At 33.4% G+C, this 19,465-nt stretch overlaps 1 long non-coding RNA gene across 1 annotated transcript; it reads left to right on the top strand.

Annotated features, from left to right (window-relative positions):
- The first annotated feature begins 13,884 nt into the window (after window positions 1-13,884).
- On the top strand, window positions 13,885-17,802 carry LOC133035828 (uncharacterized). The gene is made up of 4 exons (XR_009686951.1): window positions 13,885-15,801; window positions 15,874-15,982; window positions 16,174-16,298; window positions 16,493-17,802. It is a non-coding gene; the product is annotated as an uncharacterized LOC133035828 (long non-coding RNA).
- The last annotated feature ends 1,663 nt before the right edge of the window (window positions 17,803-19,465 follow it).

Consider the following 19,465-nt stretch of genomic DNA (forward strand, 5'->3'; position numbering starts at 1 on the left):
ACTCAATCGCACTACCGTGTTCCCAAAATGTATGTATTGCCCGGCACTACGGTTTAGGCTTAACTAACAAATCAAAGAACACGAATAATACTCTTGAAATTAAGCCTAACCATATCAGGATTTAGATCATGTGATCTAGGATCAACTTCTGATATTGAATTGAATAGATGTTTACGGTAAGTTTCAAAATCTAATTCAAAGTTCAATATCGATCCATTCCAATGCATACTCCATGCATCCAACCTGAGCTTTACTTTAACCTATGTTCTGGAAAGAACATAACATTTCTCCAAATGTAAGTAAACTCTGTTGTAGATTGTCATATCAGTGAAACCCAGTGTTCTGATAAATCTAGGAATACTTTATTCACATAGTCATGTTTATTTTCCACTGTGTTGACAACACAATAAACATGTTCAAGTATGTGAAAGGGGTTTGGATGAATTTATAAATCAAATAGACAAGCAATTGATTAAGTGAACCAAAACATACACAAGTGAATGAAAAATTACTTCTGTTACTTTATTGATATAGAATAATCTGGATTACATTGAAACAGAGTTTTATTTAGGGCATAAAACCCAACACTCTAACCCTTGTATCCTTTTTGTCACAGAGTATTATCAAGATCTGAACCTGGATCTCTTTCTCTCCTTTCTTTAGTGTTCAATCTCCTTCTTGTTGAATGTCTTTCTTCACGATCTTCCTCACTATGATTGAGGTATCAGTTGCTGTGTGTGGGCACTACTCTATCACTAAGAGGTTCGAAATTATTCAAGGAAGAAGAAGAGGGTATAGGTGGCGGCTAGGTTAGAGAGAGAAGGCTCAGGTTTTTCTCTGAAGGAAACAAGATGTGAAAGTGTATATTTCCTCAAGCTTTCACTATCTATTTATAGCATTCAACATAGGGTTAGGTTTGAATTATTTGGCATTAAAATAATGAAAATATCAGATGATAAAGCCTATAAAAGTGGCCGGCCATGGCTATATGGATTTGGGCCTCACTTTTTGTAATTTTTCAGTTTTAACATTTCTGCATCTCATTTTCTCAAAAACGCCAATTTTCAAATTCAACCATGTAAATGCCAATTCTATCTATTTAATAATTATAAATAATTATTAAATAATATTGTCATTTATCATATTTATTAATTGAACTATACAAAGTTTCTTAATTAACAAATATGCCCTAAAAACTCTTTCTTTACAATTTCGCCCTTACTCAGTGAAAAATTCACAAATAGACATAGTCTAATTTGAGAATTATAATTGATTAATCAAAACCAATTAAATGAGTCTTACAAGTAATATTATCTCAACTAGTGGGGGGACCATGGGTCTATATAACCGAGCTTCCAATAAGCAGATCAAGAATTTACAACCTAAATTCATTGACTTATTAATTCTTCGTTGAATCCATGCATAGAACTTAGAATTGCACTCTCAGTATATAGAACGCTCTATATGTTCCACCATATAGACACGCCATTAGTTATCAATTGTTATAATCCTAATTTGATCAATGATCCTCTATTTGAATGATCTACACTGTAAATGGATTAGATTACCGAAACACCCTACAATGTATTTTATCCTTAAAACACTTAACCCCGTATAAATGATATTTCAGCTATGTGATATTTCAGCTATGTAAAGGGATTAGATTACCGTAACACCCTACAATGTATTTTACCCTGAAAACACTTAACCCCGTATAAATGATATTTCAGCTATGTGAAATGAGTACTCCACCATTTATTTTCGTTTGGTCAAGCTCGAAGGAAATCATCATTTACTTACTATTCGCCAGATAAAAGCTATAGATTCCATATTTATGTTAGCGCTCCCACTCAATTGTACTACCCTGTTCCCAAAATGTACGTATCACCCTGACCCAAAAGTAGGCTTAACTAACAAATCAAAGAACACGAATAACACTTTTGAGATTGAGCTTAATCATATCTGTATTTAGATCATTTGATCTAGGATAAACTAGGCGATATTGACTTGAATAGTTATTACGGTAAGTTTGATAAATCTATGTCAAAGTTCAATATCGGTCCCTTCCGATGCACACTCCATGCACCCAACCTGAGCTTTACTTTAACCAATGCTCTTGAAAGAACATATCATTATACCAAATGCAAGTAAACTCTGTTGTAGATTATCATATCAGTAAAACCCTGTGTCTGATAAATCTAGGAATCTTTATTCACATAGTCATGTTTACTTTCCAATGTGTTGAAAACACAATAAACAGGATCAAGTATGTGAAAAGGGTTTCAGATGAATTTATAGATCAAATAGACAAGCAATTGATAAGATGAACCAAAACATACACAAATGAATGAAAAATACTTCTGTTTCTTTATTAATGTTGAATAAAATGGATTACATTGAAATGGAGTTTTATTTAGGGCATAAAACCCAACAAACTCCCACTTGCACTAATATAAAACTAATCAGTGCATATCAATTAACCCTAAATTCTGACGGTGCTTTTCAAATGCAGTTATAGCCAAGACTTTGGTGAATGGATCAGCTAAGTTGTCTTCTGTGTCCACTTTCTCAACCAGTACATCCCTTCTTGCCACATATTCTCTGATGATGTGATACTTCCTTTCTATGTGTTTGCTTCTCTTGTGACTTCGAGGTTCCTTACTATTGGCTATTGCTCCATTATTATCACAAAGTAGGACCAGAGGCTTTTCCATTCCAGGCACGACACCGATACTGGTGAAGAACTTTCTTAGCCAGACAAGCTCTTTAGCAGCTTCTACTGCAGCTATGTATTCTGCTTCCATCGTCGAGTCTGATATCGCGGTTTGTTTTGCACTTCTGCAAACCACTGCTCCACCCCCAAGAGTAAACACCATCCCAGATGTAGATTTCCTGTCTTCAAGACTTGCCTGGAAATTTGAATCAGTATAGCCTATGGGATTTAAAGGACCACCCTTATAGACTAATACAAGATTTCTTGTACTCTTTAAGTATTTCAGAATATACTTAACTGCATTCCAATGTTCCTGTCCTGGATTAGACTGATACCTGCTCACGATTCTAACTGCATAGCAGATGTCAGGTCTAGTGCATAACATTGCATACATTAGACTTCCAACTGCAGAAGCATAAGGAATTTTCGCCATGTCCTCTATCTCTTGAGGATCAGTAGGAGATTGTTCCTTAGATAGACAGATACCATATCTAGAAGGCATATTCGCCCCATTGGTGTTGTTCATGGAGAATCTCTCTAAAACTTTGTCAATATAGGTTTTTTGAGAGAGAGCAAGAGATCTGTTCTTCCGGTTTCTGATAATCTGAATACCAAGAACATAGGCTGCCTCACCCAAATCTTTCATATCGAATTGAGTGTTAAGCCATTCCTTGATGTTAGTCATTTTCTTGATATTGTTTCCAATAATCAAAATGTCGTCAGCATAAAGGACCAGGAATACTACTACTTGGTCTTCCTTGAGTTTGGCTTTTCCTCTAGCTCTAACCAAAACCATTTCGCCATTACCAACCTTAAGTTTCAACTCTCCGGATTTAAAATAATTCCATTTCTCAAGCAATTGCAATGACCAACTTACATGGTTTGTAGACCCAGAATCAAGAATCCAAATGGATTTATCATTCTCTAAAACACATGATTCGAAGACTAAAGCATCACTGCTTATTCGTTTGTGAATTGTTGTTCTTACTGGTTCATTTTGTTGTGAAGTATAACTTGAGGAAGTGGAATCACTTTCTCTTATCTTCTCAACTAAGCTTGAAATAGTAGGATTTATGGAGTTATGAACTATTTGCTCTTCAGAGTGAACAATTCCCAGCTTACCTGCTTTCTGGAATTTCATGTTCATCATGAGCACATGTGAAGTATTACTCTGACCAGGAGTTTTATTCATATCTTCAAGTTCATTTGCTAAGATATTAACTAGGAGTGGATTGGGATGAGGGTTATTGGCACTACAACACATCAATAAAACAGAAGTAAGGTTTTGGTTCAAATTCATACACAAGTTCAGAAAATAACAAATAATCACTTATGTTATAAAATACTAAATCTAACATAGTTTATTTTCCAAGGTTTCCAACATAATGAAATACAGTGTCCCAGTAGGTGAGAGTCAAAGATAACATTATTTGAATAGAGTAGTCAGCTCATCTAAAATAAAACCATTTTAGCAACCTTTTATTCGATCAAAATGAGAATCCAACGTTGTCCCGGTAGGCGAGAGTCAAGGTTATTCTCACTTTATGAGCTTCCACTATTGTTTCATGTTTTATGAGTTTATCTCTAAGTAGTCACCGTAGGGGAGAGTCTAATAGAGACGAAAACTCACAAAACACTCATCAAATGAAATCTGACGGTGTTAAAAGTTTTCAACGAATAACCATCCATAAGGGGGACAAAGTCTAGCGTCTCGAGGTTATATTGAAAAAAATTTAACTATTGTAAGACCAACAATGGAGATCGAATATCTTTTTGATTAAAGCTCATTATTTAAAAAAATATGTATTTTATTTAATCATCTGCTCCATATTTTAATAATGAAAAATTACAAATTAAAGTTAATTTAAATAAAAAATCAACTTTAATTAAATTTCAATTATTATTTAAATTCGAAAATAATGAAACAATTTTGAAAATATCTTGTTTAAGTTGTTTTAGAAGAATCTAAAAAATCAACTTAAATATTTTTCAAATTAGATTTAATTAAATATAAAATTAAGTTGTAACCACTTAATTTGAAAATATTCCATTTTAAGTTAATATTTGAAAAAATATCAACTTAAAAAATATCTAAAGAATCTTAATAACCAATTCCTAAAATTACTCAACTTAATTTTGAAATTTGAAATTCAAAAGATATTCAGATTTAAGTTGATTAGTTAAAGATAACTAATTTTCAACTTAAATAGGAATATTTAATGAAAAATTTACATTAAACTGTAGAAAGAATCTAGTTGGTTATAATTCTATATTTAATTAAATAAAAGAAAATACATATAGTTTAGCTTAGAATATAATTCATTAAACTATGTTTTCTTAAATTAATTTCAAAATAAATGAAATTAATTATGTTGCTAATTAATTTTTTTAGGTTAAACTAATTTAATTAACCTAGTACAGTTATCCAAATCAGGCAAATGGGCCTTCACAATTGGGATAGTTAATGTGAGGGGGAGCTGGGTTCAGTATGTCGTATCCACTTTTATGGCCCCCAACTCTCACACAAGGCCCAAAAACTAAATGGGCCTAAATAAAATCTATCAAAAACTATGATATTTTATTTAGCAACAACAACCTATATGCATCTATAACAAAAATAAACATATAGGCTCACACAGGCACACACTTGGATGGATCCTATCATGTTGCTAGGTCATACACAGATGAAAGAAGATTGTAAAATTTACCTGTTACAAATTATTTACTTGACCTATTGACAATTGAGCCATGAGTTATAATGAGATCATTGGATCTATGAACAAGTTAACCATGGCAATTTAGATCAAGCAATAATAGGTTTTATAAAACTTACAAACAAGCTAAAACACATACTCCTGCAACAAGATGAATTGGATAGTTGGATGTAGGATTTATTTAATTTTAAATAATTATTTTCAAAAATATTTAAATAATTTAAAAAATTTCGGTTTCATTAAAATAAAATAAAAAAAAATTAAAAATAAACCTACAATTTTTGAAAATTAGGTTTCAACTAACCTAAATATCATTTCAAAAATAATTGCTAACCACATTTTAAATTTTTAAAGTTATTTTATAAATTAAATATAAAATAAAAAAATAAATATTTTTCTGATTTTATAATTTAATTTAAATAAAAAATAACAAAATTTAAAAGTTAGCAAAATATCTTACTTCTATTTAAAATTACATGATTATAGTAATCTTATTTTAAATTTAAATAAGGTCAAATTATTTAAAAAAATTAATTTAAAAAATATTTAATATCTCACCTTTAAATTTAAAAAATAAGATAAAACAATCAAATTTAAAAATAAGATATAAAATCAAGCAAAAAGATAGATTTTTACTTGCTTTCAAATTCAAATTACACTAATATCTAAAATTAAATTTTAAAAAAAATTCAAATTAATTTATTTCTGATATTAGATTTGAAAATTGAAAAGTAAAAATCAAAATACAAAACTACACAAAAAATCGGAAGTTAATTCCATGAAATAGCATGAAAAAACGAAGAAAAACGAAAAAATTGCGAGCTGTACAGACAGTCCGCGCGCGGGCTAGGGAGGGCCTGACTGAGAAATGCCGGTGCAGGAGGCTGCATGCAGCCTCTCCGACCGAGAAATGCCGGTGCAGGAGGCTGCATGCAGCCTCTCCGCGCGTGGAATCCTCAGTTTCAGACACCAATTCGTGTCCTAGCGCGTGCTGTCCGAGGGAAGCCCCTCCTGCGCGAGCGTGGTGCAGTGACACCATCTTAATATTTTTCGAAACTTCAAAAAATCATAACTAATTCAAATTAAATCGAAATTGAGTTCTGTAAAAAATTAAATTGCTTAATTTTTTCCAAACTATCCAATAAAAATAATTTCAGAAACAGATATTCAATTATTTTTCACGAAAATTCACAAAGATTAATCAATCATCATACAACACACCAAAACAACATGATACCATCCAAAACACAAAAAAATCGTTTTAAGTCCAAATTTCTTGCAAGCAAATCAATTACCATGGCTTTGAGGCCAGTTGTTGGAAATTATTTTACCAGGATCTTAGATCTATCTACTCACAAGTATGTTGATTAACAACCTAAATATGAACTTCTAAAACGATTATAAAATAAACACATATAAAGTATGAGAAACCTTACATTGGGTGCAGCGGAATAAAATGTATCCTTCCGTTCAGATCTCTAACCCTTGTATCCTTTCTGTCGCAAAGTATTATCAAGATTTGAACCTGGATCTCTTTCTCTCCTTTCTTTAGTGCTGAATCTCCTTCTTGTTGAATGTCTTTCTTCACGATCTTCCTCACTATGATTGAGGTATCACTTGCTGTGTGTGGGCACTACTCTATCACTAAGAGATTTGAAATTATTCAAGGAAGAAGAAGAGGGTATAGGTGGCGGCTAGGTGAGAGAGAGAAGGCTCAGGTTTTTCTCTGAAGAAAATAAGATGTGAAAGTGTATATTTCTTGAAGCCTTCACTATCTATTTATAGCATGCCACATAGGGTTAGGTTTGAATTATTTGTCATTAAAATAATGAAAATATCAGATGATAAAGCCTATAAAAGTGGTCGGCCATGGCTATATGGATTTGGGCCTCACTTTTTGCAATTTTTCAGTTTTATCATTTCTGTATCTCATTTTCTCAAAAACGCTAATTTTCAAATTCAACAATTTAATTGAACCATACAAAGTATCTTAATTAACAAATATGCCCTAAAAACTCTTTCTTTACAATTTTGCCCTTACTTAGTGAAAAATTCACAAATAGACATAGTCTAATTTGAGAATTATAATTGATTAATCAAAACCAATTAAATAAGTCTTACAAGTAATATTATCTCAACTAGTGGGGGGACCATGGGTCTATATAATCGAGCTTCCAATAAGCAGATCAAGAATTTACAACCTAAATTCACTGACTTATTAATTCTTCGTTGAATCCACGCATAAAACTTAGAATTGCACTCTCAGTATATAGAACGCTCTATATGTTCCACCATATAGACACGCCATTAGTTATCCATTGTTATAATCCTAATTTGATCAATGATCCTCTATATGAATGATCTACACTGTAAAGGGATTAGATTACCGTAACACCCTACAATGTATTTTATCCTTAAAACACTTAATCCCGTATAAATGATATTTTAGCTATGTGAAATGAGTACTCTACCATTTATTTTCAATTGGTCAAGCTCGAAGGAAATCATCCTTTACTTACTATTCAGCAGATAGAAGCTATAGATTCCATATTTATGTTAGCGCTCCCACTCAATTACACTACCGTGTTCCCAAAATGTACGTATCACCCTGACCCAAAAGTAGACTTAACTAACAAATCAAAGAACACGAATAACACGCTTGAGATTGAGCCTAATCATATCAGGATTTAGATCATTTGATCTAGGATCAACTAGGCGATATTGACTTGAATAGATATTACGGTAAGTTTGATAAATCTATGTCAAAGTTCAATATCGGTCCCTTCTGATGTATACTCCATGCACCCAACCTGAGCTTTACTTTAACCAATGCTCTGGAAAGAACATAGCATTATACCAAATGCAAGTAAACTCTGTTGTAGATTATCATATCAGTAAAACTATGTGTCTGATAAATCTAGGAATCTTTATTCACATAGTCATGTTTACTTTCCAATGTGTTGACAACACAATAAACAGGATCAAGTATGTGAAACGGGTTTCAGATGAATTTATAAATCAAATAGACAAGCAATTGATAAGATGAACCAAAACATACACAAATGAATGAAAAATACTTCTGTTTGTTTATTGATGTTGAATAAAATGGATTACATTGAAATGGAGTTTTATTTAGGGCATAAAACCCAACACAATGATCCTGGAACCCAGCTGGTTTTCTATAGAGAAAATTTGATTATGTCTTACTCTTTGCTTGATACTTGCATGAAAAATTGCAGTATTCAAATCTCCATTTTGGATGCAAGTGACCTTAGCGTTCTGTTGAGGAATGTTGAGTAGTCTTGCTGCACCTGGATTAGCTTAGTTCTCGCAGCCAATTCTCTATCAATCATCTCAATATCAAGAGGGTCCTGCTGTAATTGTTGTTGCACATTTTCTAGATCACCTTGGGCTCTCTGGATAGCCGTGTGCATATCAGAGAAACCAACTTTGTTAATCTCTTTTAGAACTGGTTTTAGAGCTTTAAGCTTGGAAATCACTTGATACATCTTGGTCCCAGATACCCGATTGTTCCACACCTCCTGAACCTTATTGCTGAAGTTCGGGTAACTACTCCACATTCTGAAGTAACGAAATGGTCTCCTTCCTTCAACTCTCCTTGGATACAAGGATAATACACAAGGAGAATGATCAAATTTCCCTTCGCTCAAAAAATTAGCCTCTGCTGTCTGATATTGATCAAGCCACACTTGATTAGCCATAACTCTATCAATTTTGGAACAAATTCTATCTTTCCCTTGTTGTTTGTTCGACCATGTGAAAAAATTCCCAGTTGCCTTCACATCTTCCAACCGACACTGCTCAACACAGTTTGCGAAAGCTATGTCCGGATAATACTTGACTTTATGGCCTATTCTCTCCTCTTTTGAGAGAATATCATTAAAATCTCCCATTAAAAACCAGTTCTCCACTGTTGCTAAAGCTGCCAAATCTTTCCACAGTATCTCTCTCCCAGCTTTATCATTGAAAGCATAAATGATAGTAGCAAAGCTACTAAAGGTATGATCCATTGTAGAAATTTTTAAATGCATTAGTTGACTTGTACATTTAATAATATCCACAATGTATCTTACCGGATTCCAAGCAATGAAAATTCTTCCACCTTGATGCCAAGCAATGTTTGTTGAGAAACACCATCCTTCTAAACATTAAGATACAAGGTTCCCAATTTGTGAACCTTGACCCTTTTCTCAAGGAGCACCACAAAACCAACACCCTGATTATGAATAAGTTACTTGATTGCTCTTTGTTTTTGAGTGTTGTTGGCCCCTCGGACATTCCAACAAAGGAACTTATCCATTTCCAATAGAGGGATCTCCCCACCCTCTTGTATTAATCTGTATTGCCCCAATCTCAATTCCTTGTTCCTCTTGCTGCTCTTCCCCAGTACCAGTTAGAATGCTAAAAACATTCTGTATTTCGGTTTCTACAGGGTCTTCTTGCGGCCTTGTCTTTTTTCCTTTTGAAACCAGTTGGAAACAGTCTTCATCCTGTGTGTTCTTTCTGTTTTCTACTCTATTATCTGCCTTCGCAACCCATTCTTTCTTGGCCTGAGTTTTCTTTTTACATTCAGCAGTCACATGACCCATTCCATAACAATGTTGGCACACACTTCGCTTCCATTCATACTGGATTGTTTTCGTGGTGTTGCTGCCATATTCATTTTCAAATTCAATCATTCCTGGTAAGTCTTGCTCAATGCTAACCTCAATCAATACCCTTGGAAACATAAGCCTTTCTCTTTTTCTTGTAATCGCATCTACCATGACAGGCTTTCCCAATTGCCCAACAATTTTAAACAAAGGCTTCTCTCCCCAATACTTGAGCTCTAAGTCCTCTAATTGTATCCAAATAGGCACTAATTTCACATCTTCTTTCTTAACACTTGAATTCGGGTCCCATGGCTTCATAATAACCGGTTTCCTATTGAAAAAAATATAGCCCCCATTCAACACTTCATCTATTTGCTCAATAGAATGAAATCTGATTAAGAACACCCTATACGCTAATAGCTTTACTTTGTCCACTTTCTCAGTCCATTTTCGTTTTGCAAAACCTTCAAGGATGTGTAATGGTGGATTAGATCCAAGCACATAACACACCGAAGAAGGCTTCCAATAGTTAATCTCATCCTCTATGTCCTCTAAATCTATCTTCACCTTCCAATCCTGCTGAGAACTCTTAAATGAATTCTCTAAATTCCTCACTACAGTTGCAGATCTCAGAATAGGGGGAGTAGGGTTCATACCTTTTGATATACTACTGTTAAATTGCTCTGTTGCCTTGAGAAAGCTCACAAAGTCACGCTGAACATCCTCTTGCCTTTGAATTTCCCGTAGAGAGCTTCGAGGAGACAGTGGCTCTTGAAAGTCCTTCGATCCCAAGCTCCTTCTCCCAAGATCAATTTCATCTAGTTCGTCTTCACTCCCAGAAATTTCTAACGCCTCAACCTCATCAGGAAGATTAATTTGTGATTGTAGCTCCATGTGCCCAACTCGATTCCCATCTTTCTTCGGTTTTTTCGAATCTGATTTCAGCTTCCTTCCCCTCTTCGATCGTGTTTTCGCCATAGCTTCAACAAAGTGCTGCACGGCCTAAGCAGAGAGAAAAGCTAATCATTACCTAATTTAATTTGATTTTGTAAAAGAGTGGGATTAACTTTGGGGTATTGAACCCGACGTGAATCGAACACGCAAATCTTTGATGTGGTCTTCATATCTCTTTGATTTAACTAGCATGTCATCGACATAGAGTTCCATGCTTTTCCTAATCAAGTCATGAAACATACATTGGACTAGTCTTTGATATGTAGCACCCGCATTCTAGAGTTCGAAGGGCATGACTTTGTTATACTATAGCTTGATGTCTATCCAAAAACTAGTATGCTCTTCGTCTAGTGCGTGCATGCTAATTTAGTTGTAGCCAAAAAAGGCATCCATGAATATATGAGGAGTTCATGGCCGGTTGTGGCATCAACCAAGTTATCTATTAGGGGAAAAATGTCTTTAGGGCATGCTTTATTTAACTCAGTGAAGTGCACACAAGTTATCCACTTACCATTTGGCTTATGCACTAGAATAGGATTGGATAGTCAGGCCGAGTAGAAAGCTTCCATAATAAAGTGGTTTTCCCGTAACCTTTCAACTTCTTCCTTTAGGGCTTTAGAGAGCTCTTTGTGAAGGAGCCAACATATTTGTTGAACATGTTTAAAGTTTTCTTTGTCTATGTTAATGGCATGACAGAGGACCTCAGGTTCGATCCCAATCATGTCGTCATGTGACCAAGAAAAGATGTCTTGGTTTTTCTTGAGGCAAACCATATGAGCTAGTCTTATTGCCTCCATCAAGTTCCTACCAATCTTTACCATCTTGGTCAGGTCTGTTGTGTTGAGGGGAATTTCCTCGAGTTCCTCAATCAAACCAACTCTCTAGTCTATTTTCCTAAAAAAGGGTTGATGTACTCCCTGTCTTGGGTGCACCTTCAACTGGTTTTGGGTGCCATCTCTGTTGTCTCCTTGGTTACAACCTCAGAGGTCATCATTGTCACTCTGGCCTTAGCAGTAGAGGTCTTGTTCGTCCCCCCTAATGTTGGAACAACAGAGGAGGTCTTCTTTGCAAGAGTTAGTGAATCATTGTAACACTCGCGGTCAGTCCCTTGATTACCAAGGAGGTAACCGATACCAGCTATTGTCAAGAATTTGACAAACAAGTGGTATATTGACGAGATGGCTCAAAGGTCGTACAAAGCTAGCTTTCCAAGCATCATGTTGTATGGAGACTTCACGTCCACCACTATGAATATGGCCATGATGGTGGTATGCCTAGGGGCAGTGCTGACAGTAAGTCAAATTAATCATTCCACATGGAGTTATCCCAGTTCTATTGAAGCCATACATTAGCTGTTCACATGGCTCTATGTCTTTGAATGACAAACCTATCCACTTTAGGATTTTTATAAATAGAATGTTCAAAGATGCTCCATCATCAACCATCACCCTTGCCACCATAATGTTTTCTATCTACACCTCAACAACTAAAGGATCGTTGTGATGATAGCTGACATGATCTGAGTTAGATTCTCCAAATGTGATTGGATCACACTTGTGGCATTGAGAGTTTAGAGGACGTTCTAAACCTCCAATACTTTCGCTCTTGGCTCATGTCACTAAGACCTTGCATATCTATCTAAGGCCTTTCTCAAATTCCCAGCCAAATATGTGTTGGAATTATTTTACCAAGATCTTAGATCTACTCACAAGTATGTTATTTAACATCCTAAACATGAACTTCTAAAACGATATGAAATAAACACATATAAACTATAAGAAACCTTACAGTGGTTGCAGCGGAATATAATGTCTCATTCCACTCAGATCTCTAAACCTTGTATCCTTTCTGCCGCAGAGTATCACCAAGATCTGAGCCTGAATGTCCTTCTGTTGATTCTGGATTCTTCACGATCTTACACACTATGATTGAGGTACCACTTGATGTGTGTGGGCACTACTCTATCACTCAAGGGTTTCGAATTTTAATGGTGAAGAAGAAGAGTTAAAGTGGCGGCTAGGTTAGGGAGAGAAGACACTCAGTTTTTCTGAAGAAAAGATGTCACTTTTTTTGAAGCCATCACTACCTATCTATAGCAAACCACTAGGGTAGGGTTAGAATTATTTGGCATTAAAATAATGAATAAAATAAATAAATGATAAAACCCTATAAGAGTGGCCGGCCAAGTAAGTGGATAATGGGCCCCACTTTTGCAATTTGTTGTTTTATCATTTCTGTATCTCATTTTCTCAAAAACGCAAATTTTTCAATTTAACCATTTAAATGCCAATTCCAATTATTTAGGTGTCGTTGGGTAACACTTTTGTTTTCTAATTTTTTAATCAGAAAATGAAAGTAAAATTTTTGTTTTTAAAAATTTTGTTTTTGAAAAACAAAAATGCGTTCTGTAACCACTTTTATTTTTCAATTTTAAAAACATCAAACAAAAGTGTGTTCTGTAAAATTTATTTTTATTTTTATTTTTTGATTTTATTTACATCGGGTCTAAGTTCGGGGTCGGATTCAAGTTCAAATCAGAGGTCGGGTTCAGCGCCAGGGCCATAGGGGAGATTTGGGTCCGGGTCTGATCGAAGTTCAAGATATTGATTAAGAAAAAAAAAACTATTTAAAAAATATTGAAAGTGTTTTTTTTTTTTGTTATTAAAATTTTGATTCTCGATTAAAAAATTGAAAAATAAAAACAGTTTTATTGAACATGTTTTTGAAAAATATTTTCACTTTTTCAATTTTAAAAACACAAAACTGATTAAAAAAGTGTTACCAAACGACACCTTCTTAACTAAAAATTAATTATTAAATAATAATGTCATTTAATATATTTATTAATTAGACTAATCAAAGTCTCTTAATTAACAAATGTACCCTAGAATAATACTTCAATATGACTTGCATAGTTCTTGTGTGTGTTTTTTCTCTTCTTCCTATTACCACAAACTCATATTAAAAGTAAAAGTCGATGAATGATAATATTACAACAAGGATGATGTTCTTCAGGGTTGTCTATTGTTGTTTTGTCAAAAACTATGCTATAACTCCATGGCCAATGTGTCAAGGTGTTTGTTGGGTCATATTGGAAGTTCTTTCTACTTTTAGGAGGCATCAGTGTAAATAGTTTTCATCTAGGGTTCTTATGAAAAGGTGACAACAACTAGGGGGTCAGAATGTGGTGTTCTTTTAATAATAAGCCCAAGAGATAAACTTACATTACACATCCTTGTGTGGTAGCCTATGAATCACCTCTAACTGTAAATGAGAGTTACTGGTTTTTAAATTATTTATGTGAAGATTGGTGGGTTTAGTGGCAGGTGAGGGTGAGGCTATTATTGAAGAAGACAAATCCCCATAGAAATGCAAAGACAATTGTTGTCTGCAACCATAAATTTTATGGTATAACCCAAAAGAATCTATACATCTCAACTCCATTGTATTAGAAGTGAACAAATAGGCTTAAGACTGATTATTTATTTATTGCTACTTCTTCCAATAGGTAAGTCTATGCAGTTTATGGATTGGTTGGAGTGGCATGTCTGTTGTGGGGCATCTATTTCTTTGGAGAATTAGCTGTTCCACATTCCAAGCCTAGCAATTTCCTAGTTATTAATTTGTCTCTTAAAAAATTCTTGTACCCTATCCGAGAAAATAGAAAAGAAAAATGGCTGTATTTCATTTGTTTTAGTGTTAGACATTTGGCTGTGTTTGCAAAATTACATGGTAGCATGAGTTTCTTGTGTGTTAGATATTTTATCATTGTTCTGTTATTCTGTGGCTGTTAGTAGTCAGTACTAAGTTTCCAATACATTATGTCTAGTAAGTGTTCTTTAGTGTTAAATCTTGTGAGTATGTGCATGTGAAGTTGAAGTTATAATGAAAATATAAAACATAGATTCAACATTATCAATAATCAGAAGATTTAAAAACTAATAAACCACGATTCAATAACCAAAATATAAGTTTGCAGTAGATTTTTTTGATATAGGAAAATATAGGAATAGGAATGGGAATGGGAATAGGAACAGGAATAGAATGGAATAAAATTTAAAATGCATAAAAAAAATTGATAAAAAAATAATTAATTTTTTTTTCTTGTTACATTGGAATGGTCATTCCTTCCTTTTTAAAATGGAATAGCCATTCCACCAAAATAGTGGAAAGAGTATTTCATTGGAATATCATTCCAATACTTTAAAATGCAACCAAACAAAGGAATGGAATGAAAATTGTTTCCTTTCCATTCCATTCCATTTCATTACCTTCAACCAAACGCCACCTTAATTCATACATAATGAAACTCTGATTATAACAGCACATATAAAATGGTTGTAGGTTGCGAATGTGCTTGAGTCGTTGTTGTGTGTGAATTGAGACTCCGAATTGTTTCGATCAGCCTTATTGTTGTAAAAGATGTTGGTGTCGATTTGTTGGGGCTCACTAAACATTTCGGGATGTATCTTCTGTGTTTTTCGGAGGGTCTTCTTTGTATGAACAAGTTGACCTGTTGTGGCCCAATTGACCTGTTAAATGAAACCTGGGATTATTGCTAATAGTATATTTTCAGTTGATATCATGAGAACAAAACTTTACATATAAGAAGAAATCATAGCATATATGTCGTACATTTGGTTGAAGAAATTGATGGAATTTATTATATATTGTTCTCTAACTTTGGGTTTTGTTAAGGATATATTTATATGTGTCCAGATTTAGAAAACAACACTTGGAAGTAAACCTGCAGCTGAACTGCTGCAGCAATTAAAGCCACCTTATTGGTTTTGAAGACATTTACATTGTAAGTTTTTTGGTTGTGTTCTGGGAGTATAAAAAACTTATTTTAGAAATATTTACAAAACTTTTAATGCAGGATATACTCGAAATCCTCAAACAGAGTCTTTGTTGCGGTTTCTAGATCTTTGATAACATGTCAGAACCTTTGGAGGCATCAAATACACAAGATTCACTGATTCATAGAGGTAATTTATTTCTCTTTTCACAAAGTATAAAATCCTTGAAATTATAAAGTTCATGTAAAGGAACCATTAATAACAAGCTATAGACAAATCTTTTATTTGGCATAAAATGGTCAAGATTCTGTTTATTTTAGTCACGGTTTTAATGAACGAAGCTATCATTTTTGGTAAACTAATGGTATAAATATGTACAGGTTACGTTGATGAAAATAGCAAAACATTCATATCGATGATATCGACGAGGATAAGGACGAGTTGGAAGAAGATGGAAAATGAAACTTCAATAGTAATGTCTTCCGCTTAAAGTAAAAATAATAACGTTAGTACATTCTAGTCTTGATATTTATTTTTGACAACATGGTATTTTTAATAGAACTTGACTAGAGAAAGTGATTTTTAATGAGCTTGTTCTTTTGTGCTTTTGTTTCTTTGGCCCAATTCATTTATTGATTTGTCTAGGAAAAACAAATTGGTTACACGTTAACTAACTTTGTAGTTTGTCTGACTTAACAGATGGGACTAAACCAAGCATTGAAGGCGAGCTAAACACCTACTTAAACAAGGTTGCACCACATTACAGAAGTTGCATGTGTCAACAAGTAACATGGTATGGCATTATGGGAAAAGTAAAGGGATCAGGCATGGTCATGATGGCCACTTAGTGGGATTAGCCCATTAATGGTATGGTATAGCGAGGAGCCTCATTCTTGAAAGTTTAGCTCACCTTCTCTGCTCATGTTGACTTATCCTAAGTCATTAAAGAGAATTCTTTTTTTTTTTTTTTTTGTGTTTACAACTGGTCAAACTGACCTTGCGGACACAAATTGAACAAACTTTAAATAATTAACTTTGATAGTTTTTTTTTTTTTTTGAAAGAAATCTGTATTATTAAAACAAAGCAAAGAGAACCTGGATACAAATTACAATTGTAAAGATGAATTCTTCCACGAAGCCTCCTGATCTAGGCCTAAAGCTTTTTGCCCCCCTTGGGATGTAGCTAAGAATAGCTCTAGGAAAGTAAGACTGCTAGCTAGCGTTTAATTTCAGTGACAAATTTGCTAAGATGTAGGTGATGTGTATCATTATTATAAATATAATCTACTAAAACTTTACAATCCGAAACAATGACTTCTGTATAAATAGAATGGTTGTGACACCAAGAAAGGGCAAAGTATAAGGCATGTGCTTCCATTAGTAAAGGGGGTTGAGTTCCACGCCAAGGCATAACTAAATTCAAGAGTACTTCTCCCTGGTTTGTGTGGATAGCCATACCGAAGCCCATTTTATTTAATCTTGCATCCTGGGCAGCATCAACTAAAAGCCGGAGATTATAGCTTTGAATGGTGGGCTCAGTTTCCTTGGACAGCAAAGGAACACTCTGTGTGTGACTAGTAGAAGAAGCCTTCATATTACAACTTTGATATTGGTCTAAGAAATCTGCAACCGAAAGCAGCAGCTGGGCAGGTGTGTTGTAGCTAAACTTGTATGTAACCATTTATTCCTGCAATTCCAAATCTTCCACAACAAAGAGACAAAATAATGATAGTTCCCAGCAGTAAAAGTGTTAGCAGCAAGATGTAATGAGTCCCAACTTATTGTTTTGTATTGTATGACCATTGATGTGTAACCATTTATTCATGAAGAATTGATGTGTTATTCTATGACCATTGTTTTGTATTGTTTTTCTACTGTAAAGGAAGAAACAAGAGACAAAAAAGATGAATAACTGAATTTGTCTTTAACTAGAAAAGATAGGATCTTTTTTTATTGTACGGTCGTGTGTGTACATCCTTTTAATGTTATGGAACAAAAGTCCCAACTTATTATTACTATCTTATTCTCTTCTTATTTTGTATCATTATATCTCCTTCTCCTTGCTGTGGGGACTTCTCTTTTGGGTTGTACTCAACTTCTTGTCCAGTTGAGTTTATTGCTTTTCATGTTTTATTCATTCTTCCTTCTTAAAATTTCAGGAACTAGGGGTGTTCATAAAATAGCCGATCCAATCAAATTTGCACGATCCAATCCAATCCGCAAAGTGCGGATTGGAAAATTCAAAATCCGCACTTGTGCGGATTGGATATTGATTGACATGTAAAAGTAACCGATCCAATCCAATCCACACATATTTATAACAAAATTAAAAAATTACATATACAAATAACATTTTAATGTAAAAAAAACTAGTAATTTAAAAGTCTAATACATATAATACAATTATATTGCAAAACTTAATAGATAAAATGTATATTCTATTCTTATATATTTTTTTTTCTGCATACAATTTAAAATAAAATTAAATATTTTTTTTTATATATATACAGTTTTTATTCTTCCTTTGAATTATTTATTTATTTATTTAATGTGTTGTTGGAGACATAAAATAACTATAATTTATTTTATTTTGTTGCTAGTTATGTGAAAGAAAAATATTTTTTTTTTATAAATATTAAATAATTTAATAGTAAAAAGTAACCAATCTAAAGTAACCGATCCAATCCGCACTTTTACGGATTGTATTGGATTTGACCTATTGTGCGGATTGGATTGGATCCAAAAAATGAAATCCGCACTTAGTGCGGATTGGATGTTGTTTGATCAAAAAAGTGCGGATTTGATCGGATGAACAACCCTAGCAGGAACTAACTCTTTCAGGAGATGCGAGATTTAACTTTTTTGTTTGTGTGTATGTTGAGAAAGCAGCATTATTCAAGAACAAGACACATTTTTTGTTCAGAAAATTAGGTATTTTTTCATTAATGTTTGTGTGGTTTAATTGTCGTCACTTTTATTAGATTCAATTGGCTATTTAAAAAAATTAACAAATTATCCAACCCGAATAAACGGCCCAAACCAAACAGAATAAACTGACAAAAAATAAACCCGAATAACTTTACGAAAAATTCAAACCGCCCAATGAATATATTTGACGGGTTGAATATTATTTTAACCCAGTTAAATAACCCGAACAAAACGAATAAATCGATTTACATATTTTTTACTAAAATTATTTATCATATTATATAAATTATGTTTATTAGTTAAACTATTTTACATTTAAAGTTTGTATTTTATAGTGTTTATTTTGAAATTTAGAATTTATAGTTGATAATTTTGATTGTATTTGAATATTGAAGTTGAAATTTAAAATTTACATGAGTATATTTTTTTTAGTACAAATTACGTGTAGTATGGCTTTTTTAAATGTTTTATGATAAATATGACATAGTTTAGTTTGGACACTTTTTATGGTTTTTTTGAACTTTGAGCATGTTTTATGGGATTTTGAAGCTCATACATTTGGAATGTATGTTTAAAGAGCCCATATTTTATTGTTTGTAGTTTCTGTAGGTTATTTTAGTCATTTTATGTTTTCAAATTTTTGTATCAGTTTTTTTTTTACATAACCGTTTTTTTTTTTTTGGGTTTTACATGTAATCATTATGATTTGATAGTTGCTTCCCCCTCTACACTTATTTTTTCAGT

Source organism: Cannabis sativa, chromosome 3 (assembly GCF_029168945.1).
Source record: "Cannabis sativa cultivar Pink pepper isolate KNU-18-1 chromosome 3, ASM2916894v1, whole genome shotgun sequence".
Lineage (NCBI taxonomy): Eukaryota > Viridiplantae > Streptophyta > Magnoliopsida > Rosales > Cannabaceae > Cannabis > Cannabis sativa.